The 20,939-nt window shown below is 38.2% G+C and overlaps 2 long non-coding RNA genes across 3 annotated transcripts in view; both read left to right on the top strand.

Moving 5' to 3' along the window:
* LOC110342217 overlaps positions 1-20,939 on the top strand; it is a 164,087-nt gene that overhangs the window by 41,845 nt on the left and 101,303 nt on the right. The window lies entirely within an intron of this gene.
* On the top strand, positions 1,955-19,006 carry LOC121142727. The gene is made up of 3 exons (XR_005879782.1): positions 1,955-2,038; positions 17,934-18,060; positions 18,912-19,006. It is a non-coding gene; the product is annotated as an uncharacterized LOC121142727 (long non-coding RNA).

Here is a 20,939-nt window from a genome sequence, read left to right on the forward strand (position 1 = left end):
TTGGGGAATAGTTTACTGATATTTTCTTTCTCTGTAAGTAACAACATGTTTGTTATCCTGTGAGAAACTTTGCAAGGAGCTTCTAGATGTAGATCCAGATGTAGACACAACTGTCCAAGAAGGTATCATGTTGTTTGGAATCTCCTTTGAATTACCTCAGAAAGTCAGATACTAAAGCTACACTATCTTACCCAATAACCTAAGCTGTTATGCAACATGCTTTTCACCACATTTGCAATATAGTAGAGCTTTTGCTATTTGCTAACAGAAAATCAGCACTACTGGCTACTCACCTAGGGAGAATACACATGGCATTTGCTCTGTGCAGCCTTTTCCTTAGGTCAGTGTCTCTGGTCTCATGTTCTAATAGAATTCACATGAGGAATGTAAATGAAAGGGGGAAGTGCAGCAGAGGAGGCAGTGTTTAAAATTCACAATTTACCAGTAAAGAGGGGAAACAAACACATCTCTTGGTGTATTCAGATGATGTTTGCTCTATTAGGAGGCAAGTCCATTCTCTTCTACTTGCTTCCATCCCTGAACAAGTTTTAGGAGCCCTCTGTGTCTCTGTTTCCTGGAGTGGAACATGTGAATCTTAACAGTACCCATTCCAAAGGGCTGAGTTAGGCTGTCTGCACACACCAGAGGCCATATGATTATTAATTGATATATATCCTTGCTCTGTTGAATCTTTACTAAGTTTTCTTCATATACCTAAAAACACATTACACACACACACACACACACTCACATACACACAGACTTTTTAATAAAATAAAGGTGTTATAAATAGTAGGTTATAGGTGTTGGTCAAAAGACTCGGGAGTTTATGATTGCCTCTCAAGAACCTGTCTCTACCTATTTTGTTTTCACTCCTTTTATTTTATTGTACTCTAGGTGCTGACTAATAGAAGTGACAAAAAACACTCCCTTGGTCAAATTTGTCACAGGGAAGTCACCATATGGATTGTGGAAGGATCAAAGAGAATAAGGTTACAACACTTACTGCCCTGGCTACCCCGTTTTTCTTTTTTTTTCTTCCTTTCTTTTCTTTTCTTTTTTTTGGGGGGGATGTTGCTGGTTAGGGGAGTTCTGTGGAAGCCATTCCTTCTTCCCTGGCTCCCTCAACACTAGGTCCTCACCATCTTCCCATATAGTAGTTGACAAGGCTTATTCCTGCTGGATCTCTGTAGGTCTACGAATGATTTCTTATGCATGCTTAAAGGCATTGGTAAACGACCTTCCCCAGAGACCCTGTTAGAATGTATAGAAACCTTTCTATTTTGGTGATACCTGGGTCTATTATTTCAAATGATTTGATAACTTATCCTTTCTAATATCCCATGAAAGTTATAGAAGAACTTGTGAAGTAACAATGTCTCTATATAAAGCCCAGGTGGACAGTAGAGAATATTGCAATCAATATATTCAGCACTGCTAGGATAATCAGAGGAACCGTGGAACATGTACAAGTGACCTGCAAAGCAATTAATTTTTCCTACTTTCAAACAAATGTTAACAATAATCTATACACAGTGAACCCTTGCCAACTTAACACACAAACATGTCACTGTTAAGCCATAGCCTTTCCTTTCTTGTTCATCCCCAAGATGCCACAAGAATATCAACATTACAATATAAACACTGCAAAATTTAAAAGTTCCACAGTCTAAAAATTCAAACACTTAAAAAAAACAGTCTCTTAAACTATTCCATCTCTTTTAAAAACCCAAAGTCTTTGTAAAAATTCCAAAATCTTTCTAAATGTTCAATTCTCTCAATTGTGGGCTCCTGTCAAAATAAGTTATAACACTTCTGTTCAGGGAGAAAGAACCAGGGCGCAGTCACAATTGGAACAAAGCAAAACTCCGAATGGGGGCATAACCCATTGTCTTGGATCCACTTATGATCTCATGGGCTCCCCAAAAGTGCTAGGGTCACTTCTCTGACTTCTCCCTCGGCAGCACACACAGCTTGTCTTCTAGGCTACATCTGGTTCCACTCCTCTGTGGCTGCTGTTCTTGGTGGTCATCCCACGGTACTGTCATCTTCAAAGTGTTGGGGTGTCTTGCTGCAACTGGGCTGCACCTTTGCAAGTAGCTTCTCCTGGGCTTTCCTAAGAGCCTCCAGACTGGCCATCTGAGTCTGAGCCAGAATTTCCAAAACTCCAGCTGCTTTCTTGACCCCGTTATGCCCTCAAAAGCAGTTTGGCTGCCACTGTAAGGTACAATCTTAGCCACCTCTAGGACACAGCTTTGCCCTCAATGATGCTGGTCTCTTATTCACAGCTGATCTCTCAGCTTCAGCTGACCAGTATCCAGGGTCCCAGCAAAGCAAAGGTTTCACTTCAGCAGTTCTGGTAGTCTGTTAATCCCAGCTGATTCTTCACCCCCAGCTAACCAGAACCACACACTCTGAAATGGCTATGATACTCATTATCAGACTCTCGACCTTCCTTCAGGAATGTAACAAGTCAGGGCCTCCACAATCTGTATTGCTCTCAACGTTGCTGTCTCCCAAACTCTGGAATGTATTCCAGAAAATTTAGGAAGAGATTGAGAGAAGTACATTCAATCTTTGAGCATATTTAATATAGGCCTATTCCTACACAGGAGATTTACTTTGCACTAGGTATTTGTTAGGTAGATGAATCAAAGCTCACCATGCTTTGATCACTTAATGGGTTTTTCCAGAGCTCCAAAGTCCCCTTATAATTCCCCCACCCCAACACACGGTAGGGTCTGTCACAGCAATATCCCCACTTCTGCTACCAATTTCAGCCCTAGTTAGAGTTCCTATAACTGTGATGAAACATCATGACCAAAGCAATTTGGGAAGGAAAGGGTTTATTTGACTTGCTCTTCCAAATAACTGTTCATCATGAAAGAAAGTCTGGACAGGAACTCAACACGGGTCAGGAACCTGGAGGCAGGAGTGGATGTAGAGACCATGAATGGGTGCTGCTTACCAGGGCTTGCTCAGCCTGCCTTATTATAGAACCTTGGACCACTAGCCCAGGCATGGCACCACCCAAATTTGACCCTCCCCATAAGTCACTCATTAAGAAAATGACCTACAGGAGGCATTTTCTCAATGGAGGTTCCCATGTTTCAGATGACTCTGTCGTGTGTTGAATTAAAACTATCTGACACAAAGAGAGAATTAAGAGGCTAGGTGAAGGGATAGCCATGGGACAGGGCACAAGTTACTAACAGCATAAAAAGTTTGGAGCAGTGCAGTTATTAGGAAGGACTTTCCCCACAATAACTGGTGGGATATGGTGTGAGTGAAAAGGACACCCCCCCATAGGACCACATATTTGAATGCTTGATTCTCAGTTGGTGGAAGGGTTTAAGATTTAGGATAAATACAGATTGCTGGGAAGACACGTCATTGGTGTGGGCTTCATGGTTTCTAAAGCCCATGCCATCCCCAGTAGCTCCCTCTGCCTCTTATTTGCGAATCAGATGTGGGTTCTCAGCTAAGACTCCAGGGCCACGCCTGCCTGCTGTCATACTCCCCACCACATAATGGCCATGGTCTCACATTCTAGAACTGTAAACTCCCAATCTTGTCCTTCTATAAGTTGCCTTGGTCATGGAGTCTTATCACAGCAATAGAACAGTGATTAAGATGTGGACGTAGCAGTGTGAAGCAGGTGTTTGCTCCAAGGGATATCTAGAATGACTTTTGAAGACCAAAAAGAGGACCTTTCTCTGAGAGTACCAGTAGACTAAAGAGATATTTGTCTGGGATGGCTCTGATAACCTTGTGCCTACATGAGTATTTGTAGGATAGACGGTCTTTGGAAATGCTGCTTTCTCTTTCCTGGTTACCAGGAAACAGGAAATGAATGTATACGATATCACAGTGAAAATACTAGAAGAAAAGTTGTAAATAGTATCATTCAGACAAATATAAAATGATTGGTACTTTTGGTTTACTTGAAACTAGATTTTGGCATAATCTGAATATACTGTCAACATGAAAGCAAAAATCAAGGAAAATAAGCAGACTTTCTGAGTCAACTGAAAATTCATAATATTTTCAAAAGTCAAGAATGAATTTTTTAATATAAATGTACAACATTCAAAGTAAGAAAAATCAAGGTGTGTATATTCATGTGTTCTTGTGTGTGTGTGTGTGTGTGTGTGTGTGTGTGTGTGAATGTATAGCAGTCCTCCTCATGGCATGGTTACACTCCCAAGAAGCAATAAGGCACTGGCCACATGTCACATGTTTACTGCCCTTTAATTTATGAGCTTATTTTTAAATTGTGTTTTTCTTTGGAACTAGTACATAGTAGAAGATACAAAATTTCTGGTTTATAGTTGTTTACATTTTAAGGGGATGATACAAACAAAAATAAAAATTCCCTTAAGTTTATTTTATATGGTGAATGTAAAGAATAGTCAGCATTAGTGAAAATTAGTTTGTTTGAGTAACAACAGCAGTTTAAAACTGTTGCCAACGTAATTACAAAACAACCTGGGACATGTGGTCATTTTAAAATATCTTAGACATTTCTGAATATTTAAATTAAACATGGTTTAAATATGGTTGGAGTGGTATAATTTATTATGAAATTATTTTTAAGCCAACTTAATATTATTGTATTTTAATAAACAAAACCAAAGCAAGAAGGAAAACAAACATTGGGCATGAAATAGGGGTTAGAGGTGGAGAGAGGAACCCAACGTGGTTAAGAGAAGTAAATAAACTAGACACAGTGTTTTGTTGTTTGAGTTCTGTGGTTAATACCAGTCACACACATGCTTTAGGAAAGTGTAGGTTACATACATAAATGAGAACTATTTATAAACCAACATACTTTAGGAGTGTATGTACAAAAGCTGTTTATAAGTTAGCATCTTTAGGCAAAAAGGTTACTTCTCTGAGTAGCAGAAATCAACAGCATCTCTTAGTTTTCCACAGACATGAAGATTGGCATATTTATTTACCCTTGGTGGAGGTATTTCTAGGTTTGGTGTCAGGTTTCCTAAGTTGTCTTCAGAGAGATTGACTCAATAGGAAGTTTTAAAATTGTTTCTCTAGCAAAGAGATTGGATAGGCTTTGGGTTTTATTAGGTCCCAAATATCCACTCTTACTTTTAGGCTCAGAAGAGAATATGGGGATTTTGTTAAATCCTAAATCAGAAAGTGAATTCATTTGCTGGGCTAAATGAACAAAATGACATCAAAACAATGTGAACACACATTTTTAAAACATAGTCTCTACTGAGAACATACACTTTTTTTTGAGATAGGATCTGTCTGTAACTTTGGAGGCTGTCCTGCCACTTTTTCTGTAGACCAGGCTGTCCTGGAGCTCACAGAGACTCCCATGCCTCTGCCTCCCCAGTGCTGGGATTAAAGGCGTGTGACACTACCACCCAGCCCATATGTACTTTTCAAAACAAAAATGTCATATTGTGGTAAAGTATTCATAACAAAGTTTTATGACTTTTACTATTTTTAAGCATACTATTATTCAGTGCCATGTAGCACATTACATGACCATGCAGCTTGCCTCTCTCAGATCTTTACATGCCACAAGATAGAAATTAATAGCCATTAAATAACTCTGCTTTTTCCTCCCGCTCCCAGACCGTGGCAAGCACCACACTGCGGTCTGTCCCCATGAGGCTGATTCCTCTGTGGACCTCATGTAAATAGAGTTATACAGAACTTGTTCTTTGGTATCCATCTTGTTTCACTTAAAATGGTGTCATCAAATTTCATACCTGGTATAGTATGTGTTAGAAATTCACAGATTTTTTTTGTTGTTTTACGAGACAGGGTTTCTCTGTATTGTTTGGGAGGCTGTCGGTCCAGCCTGGCCTCGAACTCACAGAGATCTGGCTGCCTATGCCTCCTGAGTGCTGGGATTCAAGGCGTGCGCCACCACTGCCCGGCTGAAATTCACAGATTTTTAAAGATTTTTAAATAACAGTATTTAGATGCATGGACCCTATTTTATTTATTGCTATCGTAGGGTTTCTATTGCTGCAACGAAGCACCATGACCAAAAGCAAGTTAGGGAGGGAAGGGTTAATTTGGCCTCTACTTCTATATAATATCCATCACTGAAGGGAGTCAGGACAGCAACTCAAGCAGGGTTGGAGGACATGGGGGCAGGAGCTGACGGAGAGGCCATGGAGGACTGTTGCTTACTGGCTTGCTCCATGGCTTGCTCAGCCTACTGTCTTATAGAACTCAGGACCACCAGCCCGGGGATGACACCACCCACAAAGGGCTGGGGCTCTCCCTCATCAATCACTAACTGAGAAAATGCCCTCCAGCTGGATCCCAAGGAAGCATCTCTTAACCTCCTTTCCTTATCCTCCTTTCTGATAACTCTAGCTTGTGCCAAGTTGACACAAGACTCCCCAGCAGAGTTGGTCTGTTTCCATTTTGGGGAATGTTATTGCTATGGGTATCAGTCAGTGTAATGTGTCTGTCCAGGTCTCCGCTGGTGTCCACGTCATCTGTGTGTATATCCAGAAATAGGATTACTAGTTACTTTGTTTCAATCCTATCAAGAAATTGTCGTTTAATGAATTACTATTTTACATCGTCACCAGAGATGCCCACAGGCTGGAATTCTCCACATTCTGCTAGTTCTCATCATATACTGACTCCCTCACTGTCTTACTTCTTATAGCTGGCATGGCATCTCACCATGATTTTGATCTGTATGTCCTAATGGCCATACTGAGAATCAGAAAAGAAGAATTAATTTTTTTTTTAGTTTTAAATTCTATTAAAAATCCTACAGATAAGCTAATATTGCTTTATTTTTAAAGAGAAGACTTATGATCATGGTATTTAAAGTACACAATTAGCTCATCCCTTTACAGATCAAAGAGCATCCTAGTTTTTTAAATAAAACAATGAAAAAATATTTTCTATTCCTTATAAATGGCTAGCTTCCTGTCTAATCGTCAAATCATGTGAGCAGGAGGTTTTGATAAGAAAAAAATTATGCAAAATCGTAAAGAAAATACGAACATCAAAAGTGATCAAGCTATCAAATACGCACATTTTGGCATTGATTTGAGGATTTGGATATGCCGAAGAAACACAGTTTCCATTTTTAAGTGTAAATTTTTTTATAAGGAAGACGAGATAATGACAATGAGAAGAAGCTGGGGGGGGTGAGCTAGAGTTCTCGTTGCAGGGGTCTTTATTAATCCTGTAGATAAGGAATGGGTCTGGAGGCACTGCTGGTGAGAACACGAAGAGTAATGTATAAAGCGAAAAGTAGTCTGTTTGGAAACAGATGGTCTGTGAGAGGCAGGCCCTGTGAAGAACTGTTCGGAGGAATTCTGCTGGTTGGATGCAAGAGGGTAATTCCTTCCCTCTGGATATTTCCATTTGATCAGGGAGAGCTTTGTGCTGATATTCCTGAAGCCCATGATCCTGACACGGCCAGCCGAGGAGTTTCGGTGCTTTGCTCTGAAAAGTCGTTTCATACTTCCTTTTCCAAGACAGTAAATTACCCAAACAAAAGTAACATGTGTAGTTTGCTGGAGGCCATATAAAGAAAGAGAGAAATGTGTTTGCGCAGCAACAAAAGACTGTGGCTTTATTGGCAACACCATCAAAGCTAATCCATTTGCTTGCCAAGCCAGTGTGAATCCATTGCAAGATGTGTCAAATCTGTTAAGAGAAATGATTTCCCTGGAGCACCCTCTTGCAGACTGGAGCTCTGTCTCCAAGCCTGGGGTTGAGGGGGCGTGGCTTTTAAGACAGAGCATGGCCGCCTCATCTTCCAGGTTCCCCTCTTTCAGAAATCACATGTGTAACTAACAACTTCCATTCCTGTTGGCCAGTGTTTTCTTCTCCTATCAAATTACTGATAAGATTCACGCTGGAAGCCCCTTCTTAGCTATCTTATTAACAGCCACTCGGGAGCTTAATGAGACAGTAACTTAAGGGATGCTCCTGTTACTTTGAACCATGTTAATCTACCTACTAGACATGTTCAAAGGCTGATGAAAAAGGCATTTTGGAGAATTAATAGGATGTATTCCAAATTAGAGAAATTCTGCCTCTGTCTTATGATAATGCATGCTAAGTCTATGTAGAGCAGGCAGCACAAATCCACAACAATCTTCTGTAGCTACCATTCAAAGAGGTTTCTGAGTTTCTTAAACTCTCATTTAAAGACAATGGGGAGCTTAAGCTAAAGCTCCTTTGCTTATGAAGATAAACTTTTATATTGCAGACCACTGAGCACCTTGTTATCTGGTTCAGCCTGCTGTCAGCTGCAATACCATACACAAGCAGAATAAGAGCAAAGAGCACAGCAGAAGGTCTTCTCTTTGAAGTCTGATGTAAAGGTTTTGATGCTTGGTAGTTTTGTGTGTTGCAGTTCAATAGGACCATCCAGGATCTTCTACTATCAATTTGCTCTTAAATGTATTCATTCCCTTAAGGGCTGGAGAAATGATCAGAGTTCCAGAGGATTCACATGACCACCAGTCCCTCATCTCAGGGAAAGGATTCAGCTTGTACAGTGTATTTGAAACATGTCTTGCACAAATATTTTGAAGATGTACTCAAATCATTTGTAAGGTTTTGATATCCCCATAGTTCTTTTAGGCAATAAAAATACCATGTTTCCCAAGAAAGAGTAGTTCTGTGTTATATGTTGCATTTGACTATAAACTCCCAAATAAAATATTTTTCTTTTCACCACGTACTATTGCATTCCAATTCTGAGGGGTGAGATCTAAGTGAAAGGGATAGAAAATGCCTACTTAGACATTTTTTTCTTTGTGTAAGACTCTGGCCTTCAAAGCCAGGAAGGAAGGCAAGAAATCACCAAAGCATAGGGGAAGATGTTAGGTATTAATTTGATTTCATTCATAAAAATAAAACATGGAATTTTTTGTTACGTACTTAAATATATACAATACAGAATTACGTTCTGTATTTGTTAGAATATGCATTTCTAACAAATATCCTGTATAAGAAGTCTGAAGGCTTTTTTCCTAAAGCAGTACTGAAATCATGTCATCTTGGAATAATACTGAGAAGAGCATATAAAAAGATTTGTTTTACTGCCCCAAAGCCATATTTCACTGCCTATATGAAGTGGTTGCTTACTACTAACCAAACAGTTTCCCACAGCTTAAATTTTTCTCCTTGATTACCTATGTTACAAGTGAGGTGAGCAAGTATCAATATTCTTTTCTTATTTTCGATTATTTGTGTTTAAAAACACTCAGTTTATGCTCATGCAGACATATTTGCTTTGAATGGAAGCTATTAAAAGAGAGAAACTGCACATGAGAATAGAAAAAACTATTTACTGAATTAAAAATGTCTTGTCCTACATGTATGCAATCTTTGGGTCTAGCTAAGATTTTCACATTTAAACACTGTCAAAGAAAAAAATAAAAAGGAATACTATGACATGAAAGCAAAAGAGGCGACTGTTGGGCAGGGTAGAAAGAGAAGTAAAAGGAGTATAAGGAGGGGCGGGACAGCGAGGAAGGAGGATGAGTGAGAACCATATGTGCACCAAAATGCCGTAGTGAAACATTACTTTGTGTATCAACGTTAATAAGGACATTGTGAAGTTATAAGTAAATCTGTTATTCTTGACCGTCCCATTTCATTTAATCTATATGACTAAATTAACTTTCTTCTGATATCTGTCTTAAAAATAAGTACAACTAGGGTGTGCTTATAATATTTCAGCATAATAGGTCAATATTGTTCTAAGTTCTCTGGCTCAGTAGTTCACTTTGCTCTTCACACAGTCTATGAATTACTCCCAGAGTAATCACTGACTCCACATGTTGGTTTTAGCCAATGTAGGAGATTAGTTAATTAATGCTGTAGTATACGTAATTGCAGTGAAAGGAACCCAAGTCCGATATTTTTATTCATCACCACATTTAACTATTAACTGATTCCTATAAGGTGAGTAATATTAATGTAACTTGTTACCCGAGGAAACTGAATTTGAAGTTTCTCAAACCCACATATCTTGCAAAGGGAAGTACAGATACAAGCATCAGTGTCCATTGGCAGCAGAGTCCGTCTGTAAAGGATCCTTCCTGTGCAGACAGAAAACAATGAATGATTGCAATAGGAAGAACACACCAGCTACTGAAGAACTCCTTGGAGGCAGCAGGTGTTCCGACTAGGAAGTGATGAAGAATTCTGGAGGAAATGAGAAGGAGAAGCAAGTGAATTTGTCGTTAAAGAATTTTACCAAACGCAGCAAGACATTGATGACCACATTTCACTGACTCTGTTCTAGTATTATATAGTGCAGTGGTCGCACAGTCCGCTTATTATTGCTTTGGTCCCTGGGGAGGATGTGAGAAGGTAGCTACCTGAAAACACCTCACTCCTCATTCTTGAACATGACGCAAAGGAGGCTCAAAGAGAGGAAGCAGCGAACGACTTCTTATTTCCCAGCTCAGATGACAGGCTTGAGATCGGAACCAGAACACCCCAGTAAGGACTGCTGTCCAGAAAGGCTGAGAATTTAATCTTTTGAGAGGCTGGAGGACACAGAGCATAGATAACAACACCAGATGCAGACACGATGAGGGGGCACATCGGGTGGCGAGGTTATTACCATCTACTCCCTGAGGCAAGGAATGTATAAGAGATGTGAGATTGGAGGGATTTCGTCCCAGAATGTCAGTGGGACAAGGCACCCTGCCTGTTGCTCCCCTCCCTATATGTATGATATGGAAAGCTTCACTTTCCATTTTGGGAGAGGGAAGTGTAATGGAACTTGGGGTAGTTAATAGCCATACTCAAGTCCCAATGACCCAGGAAAGATTTCCAAGACTCACAGAGAAGCAATATGAAGAGATGCTAGGGAAAAAGACTTGTTATATTAAAAAAAGCAATGTGAATAGTTATGAAACATGCATACTGTGATAAAAATCTCTCTGTGGATACATGTCTTTATCTCAGACTGCAGTGGTTATGGGCCACTAAACAGAAAATGAAGCTACTTGCTGTTCATGTCTGAAGTTGTCACTCGAATGATACAAGTACTTAAAGAACAGAGGAGAAAAGGTAGATTACAACAAGAGGCAAACTGGACAGTATATTCAGGTGTCAGGTACTAAACATGTAGTAGGTTAACAGTAGAAATATAATAGTGTTATAATGAAATCAATAGATGAAACATAAGCAACAACAAAAATGAACAGGCAACACAAAGCAGTTCTTTAAGACTGAAGGTAGGAGATTGTGCACTGGAAGACCAGCTTGGTGTCCACAGAAGTGCAATGAAAAAGAAAACGTAGGTCTAACACAACTTTCCAAAATCCCCCAAAGGAAAAAGAATGTGTAAGTTATTCCAAATAGATAAAAAAAGTTGACCTGAAAAAGAGAGATAGAACAAAATGTACTTTATAAGATATCACTATGGCAGCAAAGAATTATAATCCTAAAATAACATTTTACTTTTTGGAATAAAAAACAGAAATTTATATTTATGCATGAATGAATTCTGTAAGTTTCATGTTTTTGGCATTTGTGGGTAATGATTACATGGAGAAACAGTGTTTGTGGAAACAATTCATAACCTCCTTTTTAGTTAACAGAAATTACAGTGGAGCATATTGCCTGCAGAAAACATAACCAAGGCTATGACTGTGCATGTACAGATATTTACATTTATACGTGAGTGTATGGTATGAGAAAACTATTAAGAATACATGTGACTATACAAAATTGTTGATGTTTATTTTGGGGAAAATAAAGCAATGCGAAAGAGAAGGAGAATCAGAAAAATATTGCAATAAGAAAGCCCCACTATTCATGACACTTCTCACTATGCATTAAAGTGAAACCATAAGTGAGTGTTTGTGTATACAAAAAATCTGAAGAAAAGTATAATAAAATATTAATGATAGATAACTGTTATAATAAACATTCTAAAAAGGATGACAATATTCAGAAATTCAGTGAGGAGAGATGCAAGCGAAGGCTTTCGTGAACTTCTTTCACTGAGGACAATTTCAGGAATGTTCCTTCTTCATTACTAGCCAGGAAGGAAATCTATAGACTGAGGCTTGCTAAGAGTTGGACTAGGAAGTTTCAAATGGCATTAGAATGAAACAACATTTTCTGAAGAGCTTGGGTGCAATCCTCATCTGAGACCTTACCTGCAAGTAGACACTAGGGAACTGTGTGGCCAACTTGAAATGCAGCATGGAGTCAGTTCTAACTTTTCGTATTCAAATGAAACGCCATTTCTTTTTCTATCTGAATGGAACCTACATTCCCTTATCTGTGACTCTCATTCTTATGCCATCCCTGCATATATGAGAAAAGTGCTTCCATTTATGTATTTACACATTGCCTCGCATGTGCCTACCATAGGCTAACTATTTGCTAAACGCTCACTTCTGTGTGAAGCTTGTGATGGGGCAAGTGCTTTCCGTTCTTGTTTCGTTTTCGAATGAAAATACATCTACTCTCTGGAAAAGCTTCAAGACTCTATTGCCTACCTGTATAATATGAATGGTTCTCTATAGAGAGTTCTACAATGGATACGTTAGAAAAAGCGCTACTACAGTGTGGTGATGGAGTGCTTAGGGCTCATTGTATACAACAATAAGCGATGTAGAAAGGTTCTAATGCCTTTGGTGCTATCTGCCCAGCTTGCCCATAATAGCTCTGACTTCAGTGTGGAAGAAGGGCTCCTACGCAAGGCATAAAATCCAATTGATTTTTATGAAATAAGATGCTATGAAGAAGAAACGCATTAAGTGTACCGTATCACAATAATTCCACTTTGTAAGCTAAATGGCTTTTGGAACATTGTTGAAAATGCTGTCACTATTCTGGGCATACATAAAAGAGCAAGATAAGGCCAATAATTTACAAGTCAATGTATTCCTATTCAAAGACTTTTTCCTCAATTAATATAGCATTTTTCCCTCTCTGTCACTTAAAAACAATATCTAAAATAGCTTTATATAATATCATCAGGCACAGAGCAATGTATGTTGAGTACAAATTTTCCTTTTATTGGATTTTTGAAGTGTTACTGTTCTTAACTCTTATTCAAAGTACGTTATAAATTCTATTACATGTTTTAATGATAAATTATTGTTGAGGCTTTATTTCTTAGTGGTTTTAATCTTTTACACCTAACAGTTTCAATGCAATAACTTCCATAAATGCTAATAGGCCCTGTGAATTAGGAGAGCACAGAAAAATGGAAAACCAGCTAGTCATCCACTCTGTCACTCACCAATTCACTCGCCTACCCTGTCAAGCACATTAACCCATCACTCCTTCTACAGGAAGCAGTGATCCTCAAATGCTCCCTAAGTTAATATTTTTGAGAGCTACTGAAAAGTAGTTAAAACAATGTGAAAATTTCTTGTATTTAGAAACTTAAATTTTATTTCTGGCTATTGCAATAAAGTAACAGAGTTGTTTTTGTGTTTGTTGTATAGACTCTAAACAGGTGGACAATTGCATCAAAGAAGGAGTGAGAGATGCTTTTTAAGATATATACATATATTTGAGATTACATTATATCTAGATAATTTCTTTCTCCCCTTTCCTCCACATAAACCCTAAAATATTTTTCTCTTGCTCTCTTTCAAACTCATGGCTTCTTATTTCATTAGTTGTTGTTACATAGATACATGCATATGTATAAATACAATCTGCTCAGTCTGTCAATGTTACTTGTGTGGATGTTTCCATGATGTCTCACCAGCATGGCTATCAACACGCATTGAACAAGGGCAACATAAGTATATGTACTAATGTGGATGGTGTAAATTTCTGAGCAGGGGTAAAGTTAATAGGGCCTTAGTCCTACACAAAGACTACAGGCAGCTAAGGAAGGCTGAAAATGGGGAGCAATAGCCTTCCCCAGGGCAAAGCACAAGCAGTCAGCAAGCATATATGTCACATTACACAGACTGAACAGGAGATGCTTTTGAAAAATTTTTTACCTTCTTCATACTGAAGCTACAGACATTTCTTTGTTGTTTATATATCCTTGTAAAACAGAGCTTCTGGATAAAGGAAAAGTTTTCTGTTAATATCTTAAACTACACACCCATGCATGTATACACATATGAATATTTACATGCACACAGACACATGCATATACATGCATATTCATACAGACACATGCATACACATGCATAAACAGGCATGCATACATGTACCCATAAACACGTATTTTGACAGTTTCTGAAAATATATTGGTTAAAGTAATTACATGTCTAACACATTGAGTTCAAAGATTCCTTTTCCTAGTTGAAAAATAGAGGCAGACCCAGATTTCTCCTACTTCTTCCCAGCAGTTCCTTATAGCCTTCCCTTCTAGTCCAACTCCATTCATTTGTGACTGATTGCTGACCCACAGAACACCCCTCTCTCAGGAAACCCACAGCTGCCACACATAATTAGGACCCAGAGTAGGAACCTGCAACAAAAGACCAGAACACCCACCTGAGAAGGGCAAGACTAGATATCTACATCAAGAAAAATGCTAAATATCATAACTATAGTTGCTGGGACCCTAGCACAAAAAGAAAAACATGAATGAACAAGACAGTATGCCTTCTCCAGAAGCTAGCAACTCTATTGTACTAGGCTCTCTAAAAAGCAATTTAGCTGAAGCACAGGACAAGAACTTCAAAATGTCAATTATGAATATGTTCAAGGACCTTAAGAAGTAAATAATCCTTAATGAAGACTGTGGAAACACAGGTGAATGAAACAATTAAAACATTTCAAGACATAAATGCAGAATTTAACAAAGAAAAAGATTCAAGAAAACCCAAACTGGAAATGAAAACCTTAGGATGTCACACTAAGCTCAGGGTTAAGCCTCCTCTATAGAGTACAAGATGTGGAAGAGTGAAAATCAGGTCTTGAAGACAGGGTAGAAGAAATAGCTCAGTCAAAGATAATGTTCAATGTTAAAAAAAAAGAAAATAAAAATCCAGATGTGAAACATCCCAGAAATCTGGGACATTATAAGAGGACCAAATTTACAAAGAAATACATTTAGAGGAAGGAAAAGAAACTTACATTTAGGGCAGGAAACTAATATTAACAAAGTCATAGAAGGTCCAAAAAAAGAGATGCTTATGAATGGTCAAGGGGAACACAGAGCACTAAGTAAGACCGGAAAAGAAACTCCCTATGATACACAATAATAAAACCACTAAATGTACAGAGCAAAAAAAATATTAAAAGCCCTAGGGGGATAGAACAAAGTACATACAAAAGCAGGTACGTTTGAATAAAATCTGACTTTTCAATACAGACTCTGTAGACCAAAAGGCCTGGCAGGATGTTCTACAAGATCCAAATATGCATTCCCAACTACCTCACAAAACTATCAACCACAATTGAAAGAAAAAGAAAAAAATATTTTGTAATAATAACCAATTTAAGAAGTACCTGTCTGCAAATACATCTCTATAGAAGGCATTGGGAGGAAAACTTGAGTCTGAAGAGAAGGTTAATTACTCTCAAGAGGACATAAGCAATAAGTAATCCCAGAACATTTAATCAAAATGGAGGGGCCCAAACCAACAAAACAAAATAACAGGAATTGAATACCACTCTTTAAAAACTCTCCGCATTAGTGATTTCAATTCCCCATAAAACATATATGCAAACAGATTAGACTAGAAGACAGGATCCATCTTCCTACTGCGTGTAAGAAACACACAGAAATCAAATGGACTTAACAGGCATCTACAGACCATTCCACCCAGACATTAAAGCATAGACTGTTTTCTTAGCAGCCCATGGAACTTTCTCTGAAGTTTACCACACATCAGGGCACAAAACAAGCCTCAAGAGATATAAAAGGAAATTGAAACAACACCTTGCATCCTATCTGACCACCATGTGTTAGAGCTGGAAATCAACAACAACATGAATGGAAGAAAATGTACAGATCCATGGAAACCTAATGAAAATCAGTCCAAGACAGAAATCAGGAAGGATGTTTGAAACTTTTTAGAATTGAAAAAATGAAAACATCCCATACTTAAACCTATAGCAAATAATGAATTCAGTTCTAAGAAACAAAAGATGCCTAGATCAAAAAAGTAGGAAACCTGCTACTATTATCCTGCTAATAATGACTCCTAGTGACGTACTGTTATACTCATAGATGAAGGCATCATTCAGTCATTGCCAGAGAAGCTTCTTCTTGCGGTAGATAGTGATTAATGCTCAGACCCACACCTGGGCAATGTGAAGGGAGTGGGAGACTATGGAGCATTTGGTACTCACAGAAATATTCTATCAAACTGTTCCCTGTGGCTTAGGGATCTCTGTAGCAGATGAGGCACAAGACTGTCAGCTGCAGAGGTGGCAAATGTTTCCAGGGACACACCACTTTCCAGACACAGCATGATCAATACAGTCTGAACTCACAAAGACTGTGACAACATGCACAAAACCTAAAGAAGTTCAAAACAGACAAAACCCTAGGGTGGAGAATGAGTAAAAAGACACAAAGTGTCCCCATCCCCACACCACCTAAGAAGCTATATGCAATTGATACCTGCTGGGAAAGAGGAATTTATCTTCTCTGGTGGAGTGTCACTGGGTGTATTCAACCACTTTCCAGGGAAAACCCTGTGCCTAGGAGTAGTAGGCCAACAAGGAACACCCTCCGTATTTGTTTGTCTTTATGTATTATTATCTTTGTTTTGGGATTGTAAAAATCTTTTTTTAGTGAAATTGCATTTTCTTTTTCTTTTTCTTGAGAAAGACAAAGATACAGAGAGTATGAAGTTGGATGGGTAGAGAGGAAGAGAGGAGCTGGGAGGAGTTGGCTTGGCAGAGGCAAAAGAAGATGTTCAAAAAATATTGTGTAAAATTTTAAAAATAAAATAGAAACGAATTGTTAAAAATTATGGGGGAAATATGGCACATCTACACTATGACACACTATTATGCTTCATTAAAAATAAAAGCACAGATTACGTTTAAACATACTCAGAGAAATAGTAGCAAGATACTTTTGAAGAAAATAGCATAATGAAATGTAATGTGTAATTTTTGTGCAGCAAACAGTCAAAAGTCCTTTAATGATTTTTATAAGTGGTTGTATATAAAAGATATAGGAAAACATATGAATTCATGTTATATATTGGCAAGGGGAGACTGTAGGGAGCAAGTATGCAGTTCTACATGAGATGTTACCAGCATAATTACTAGTTGAAACAAGGCATTGTCCATAATTCATTTCTCTAAATCTGTTTGTCTATGGTTATCCGTAAAGTAAGCAAGTTAGTGTGGCACCAAAATGCTAGCAGTTATTAGACAGTGGTCAAATTCTAGTACATATTTTACTACTTTTCAAGTTCACATATTGTGTTTTTTTATACCAAATTTACACACTTCAAAAGTTTAAATTACCATGGAAAATTGACATAACTACATTAACTCTAAAAGGTTAGGGTGTAGGTTGAGTCCCTCTGGCTTTAATGAACAATAAAAATCTCCAGTCTCCTGGAAAACAGTAATTATACAGCTAAGCCAATCTATGTATTAGCTCACCATTTAGAAATACGTGTATGTGTTTTTGGAGAGAGAAGTCTTTGAAAAGGGGAATGTCCCCGTCCAATGATCTACTGTTTCTTTGAAGGCAACATTTTAAAATTGCAGAGGCTGAATAAGTAAAGGTGGTTTCTTCTCCAGTTCAAGATTCACCTCAGCACAGTAAGGAGGCCTGGATTGTGCTCAATGACGCCCTCCTGTGGAAAAGAGGCTTTCTTTAAGTGAGGTGGATGGACTTCTTGTCAAGGGAGCCTAAGGCAATTCAAAGGCAAAGAACAAACATTGCTCTTTCCCTTAAATACGCTACTGAAAAATTCCCAGTTCAAAGTGATGCAGCTCACCCCACATCTCCCTACTGACTAGATCTTACTTTCCTTTGTTAGGAATAAGTTTTCTCTGTATTTTGTGGGACAAAGTAACTCCTCAGTTATGAAGACACGGTGGTTTGCAGGCTCCAACACAGACGTGTTACTCCAGAGATGAAGCAAGGCTGTAAGCAGCAATTTAAGGGTAGGTGGCACCATGGCAGATTGGGGATCTGAAACCAGGACTGTGCCCAACATCTTGAGGGGAGGAAGCTCAATTACAGAGTTTCAGTTTACCTGCAAATAGACTCACTGAGCTCGCCTGTAGATGTCACACAGCCTCTGGGACTGTTGGTCATAACTCTAGCTCTTCCCTGGTGTTTCACACCTGCTTGATCAATGACAGCCATTATTATTGTCATTTTATACATTTATGTGTCCTCCCTGTGTTCAGATTCTCAGTAAACTACTCACAGAAAAATTGTTGCTTATGTGAGAGGGTGCACATATGAGCAGTGATTACATGAAAGAAAGGGCTCTCATACTTTTCACTTAAAAGTTGTTCTATGTATGAGAATGTCAATCTAATATTCCACCTTCCATGAGTCAGGAAGAGTTGGGGAAGCAGAGACAGGTCAAGATGACCAGGTGCTACCAGTGACCACACTACCTATCTATGCCTTGTGATGGTAGTTGAATCTCACATATATGAATGCTCAGGAGGAAAGAGTTACGTATATTGAAACCAGAGACCTGGGGATAATAACCATGATGCCGTCGAGCGCTGAACCACTAGTCATCACCTACAGAGCTGAGAAAATGTTCCTGCTTTTGCCAAATGCACTCTTTATTGAAGAGAGGCCAAAATTTACACTGAACACAGCATATTTGGAGAAGGGAAAGGAAACAGAAATAATCTTGTGCCTATAAATACGTATCTGGAAGGTATTTGATTTGGGGTCTGAACCTTAGATGTCCTAAGTAAGACAATGTGCTTAGTCATTCTCTTCCTCACTATGTAATAGACATTAAACATTTGCATCTTTTTCTCTGCAGAGACAACAACCCAAATATCAGCTGTGTGTCTCCTGTGTCTTAAAAGCATTAATAAAATCTGAACGTATTCATTTGGTAAAAATAAATTTCTCAAATATATTATAGGACTGGGAATTGAATGTTGATGTTGTTACAATGCCGATTTCCCCCTAATATTCATACAGAGAAATGGTCCCAAAGCTATGGGACCAACATGGGTCCTTATAGACTGTTAGAGAATGAGTAGGGACTTCATTGAACTTCCTCTGCTGTGTAAGACATTTGTCTGCCTTTAGTCAGATGAGCTCTAATCAGCCAGGGGCCGTGATCATCATCACACTTAAAGGATGACTAAATAATGTGGGGACCATATATACTTTGAAAATACGGCAGATGGCATGATGCTCACTTCTCTGGTGGTGAAATACATTTATTAAAGTATTTCTTCTACAAAGCAGTTCCTTTCTTTTGGGTACTCAGAATGAGTATAGAAGCAGTCTAGTCACACCAACATACACTCAGGGTTCGAATCCCTTTCTTATTTATGCTGAAGTTGATTTTTTTCTACCTACTTGTCTGTGTCTTTCTTGTGTGAATATTAAGTGTAATTTTTTGAATAGATTGTTAACATAGATGTAGCATTAGCATAATGGCCTTGTATTTCCTCTCCCTGGACATTATGGTCTGAGGCCACTCTCTGCTTTCTGTTGGGCTTCAGAATCAGTATCTCTATCTAAACATCCATGTAGTCAGATGGGAAAATAATTTACTATGAAAGCATACTTGATCCTTTCTCTGAAAATTTGACAACTTTTCCTAAATTGGATATTGAATGAGATTAATAACTATGTTCAAAATCTAATATTTTATGTTAAGGGATATTGACCATCATCATACTTCAGGGAAGATTAAAGAACTACTGTGTGAAATCTGTTTATTCCGTGTCAGCATAGGAATTTACGGGTGTGTGTGCTAGATAATTCTCTTATGTTCCTCTTCTGTGGTTTCTTTACAAACCTGTAATGAAACATGTCTTCACTGTCACTAGTTGGCATTAATTGCCAGGAAATGCATATTTAAATGGCTCATATTTTAGAGCGCTTTAGTGATCAGAGGATTTTAAACAGTATCTACTTTAGATTAAGTTGTCAAAAGTATCGCAACTTATGAAGTGTGGTTTGAAATAGTCCACATGCCAGACAAGAATAATCTCCACAGTAGGCTATTACATCATCACTGTTTTTCTTGCATTTCAGTGGCAGTTCTTAATGTTCAATTAAGCACAATTACAAGACTTAGATGTTGATCCAAATCTTGACGAAAGCCTAGCATTTTTGAACCTTGTTAGTAACCAGCTTTGATTTTTTATTTGAGTTGTGACTAACCTGCTTGCTTCAACTAGGGAACTCAAACTATTTTTGTTATTATTACTGATTGAGGGGCTGCTCCTATAAAGAGTGAGTTACATTTCCTAGGGATATTGATTTTTGTTAAAAGGAAAATACACCCTGAGAACCTTTGACCAACATTAAATCTTTTTTACTTGCTAACATAAACAGGAACTAATCATAGGTGAAAAGGATTAAGAGACACAGGAGACTAGATTATATGTTTTAAACTTTACTTTGGAGAGCTAGGGGGATACTTTAGTGTAGAATTGGATTAACCTTTTGACACTTTCTTTAAAGCTGCCTCAGAGTTATATGGCATTGTTTCCTAACACTGTGGGTATTTGTTTAATGATATAGGTCATATAGCTATAAATGAAAGACTTAAGATTTCCTGAAAATAGGAAATAAAATTATTTTCATCATTTGCCAGCATATAGGTTACCTCCATGCTGCTCATTTCCATGAAGGACAGTTCATCTTTAATGTTATGGTCAGGGGTCCTGAAAATATTCCCCTTTAAAGCACTTCCTGAGAGCTGACCATTTCTAAGAATGGATCAATATGACTTTTTTAAAAAGTGAATTCTATTTAAAATATTTTACAAATCTTTATATACACTGCAAATGGTTTTAGGTTTCCTTCATTCATGTAGGTTTGA

This window comes from Mesocricetus auratus, unplaced genomic scaffold (assembly GCF_017639785.1).
Source record: "Mesocricetus auratus isolate SY011 unplaced genomic scaffold, BCM_Maur_2.0 Super-Scaffold_100010, whole genome shotgun sequence".
Lineage (NCBI taxonomy): Eukaryota > Metazoa > Chordata > Mammalia > Rodentia > Cricetidae > Mesocricetus > Mesocricetus auratus.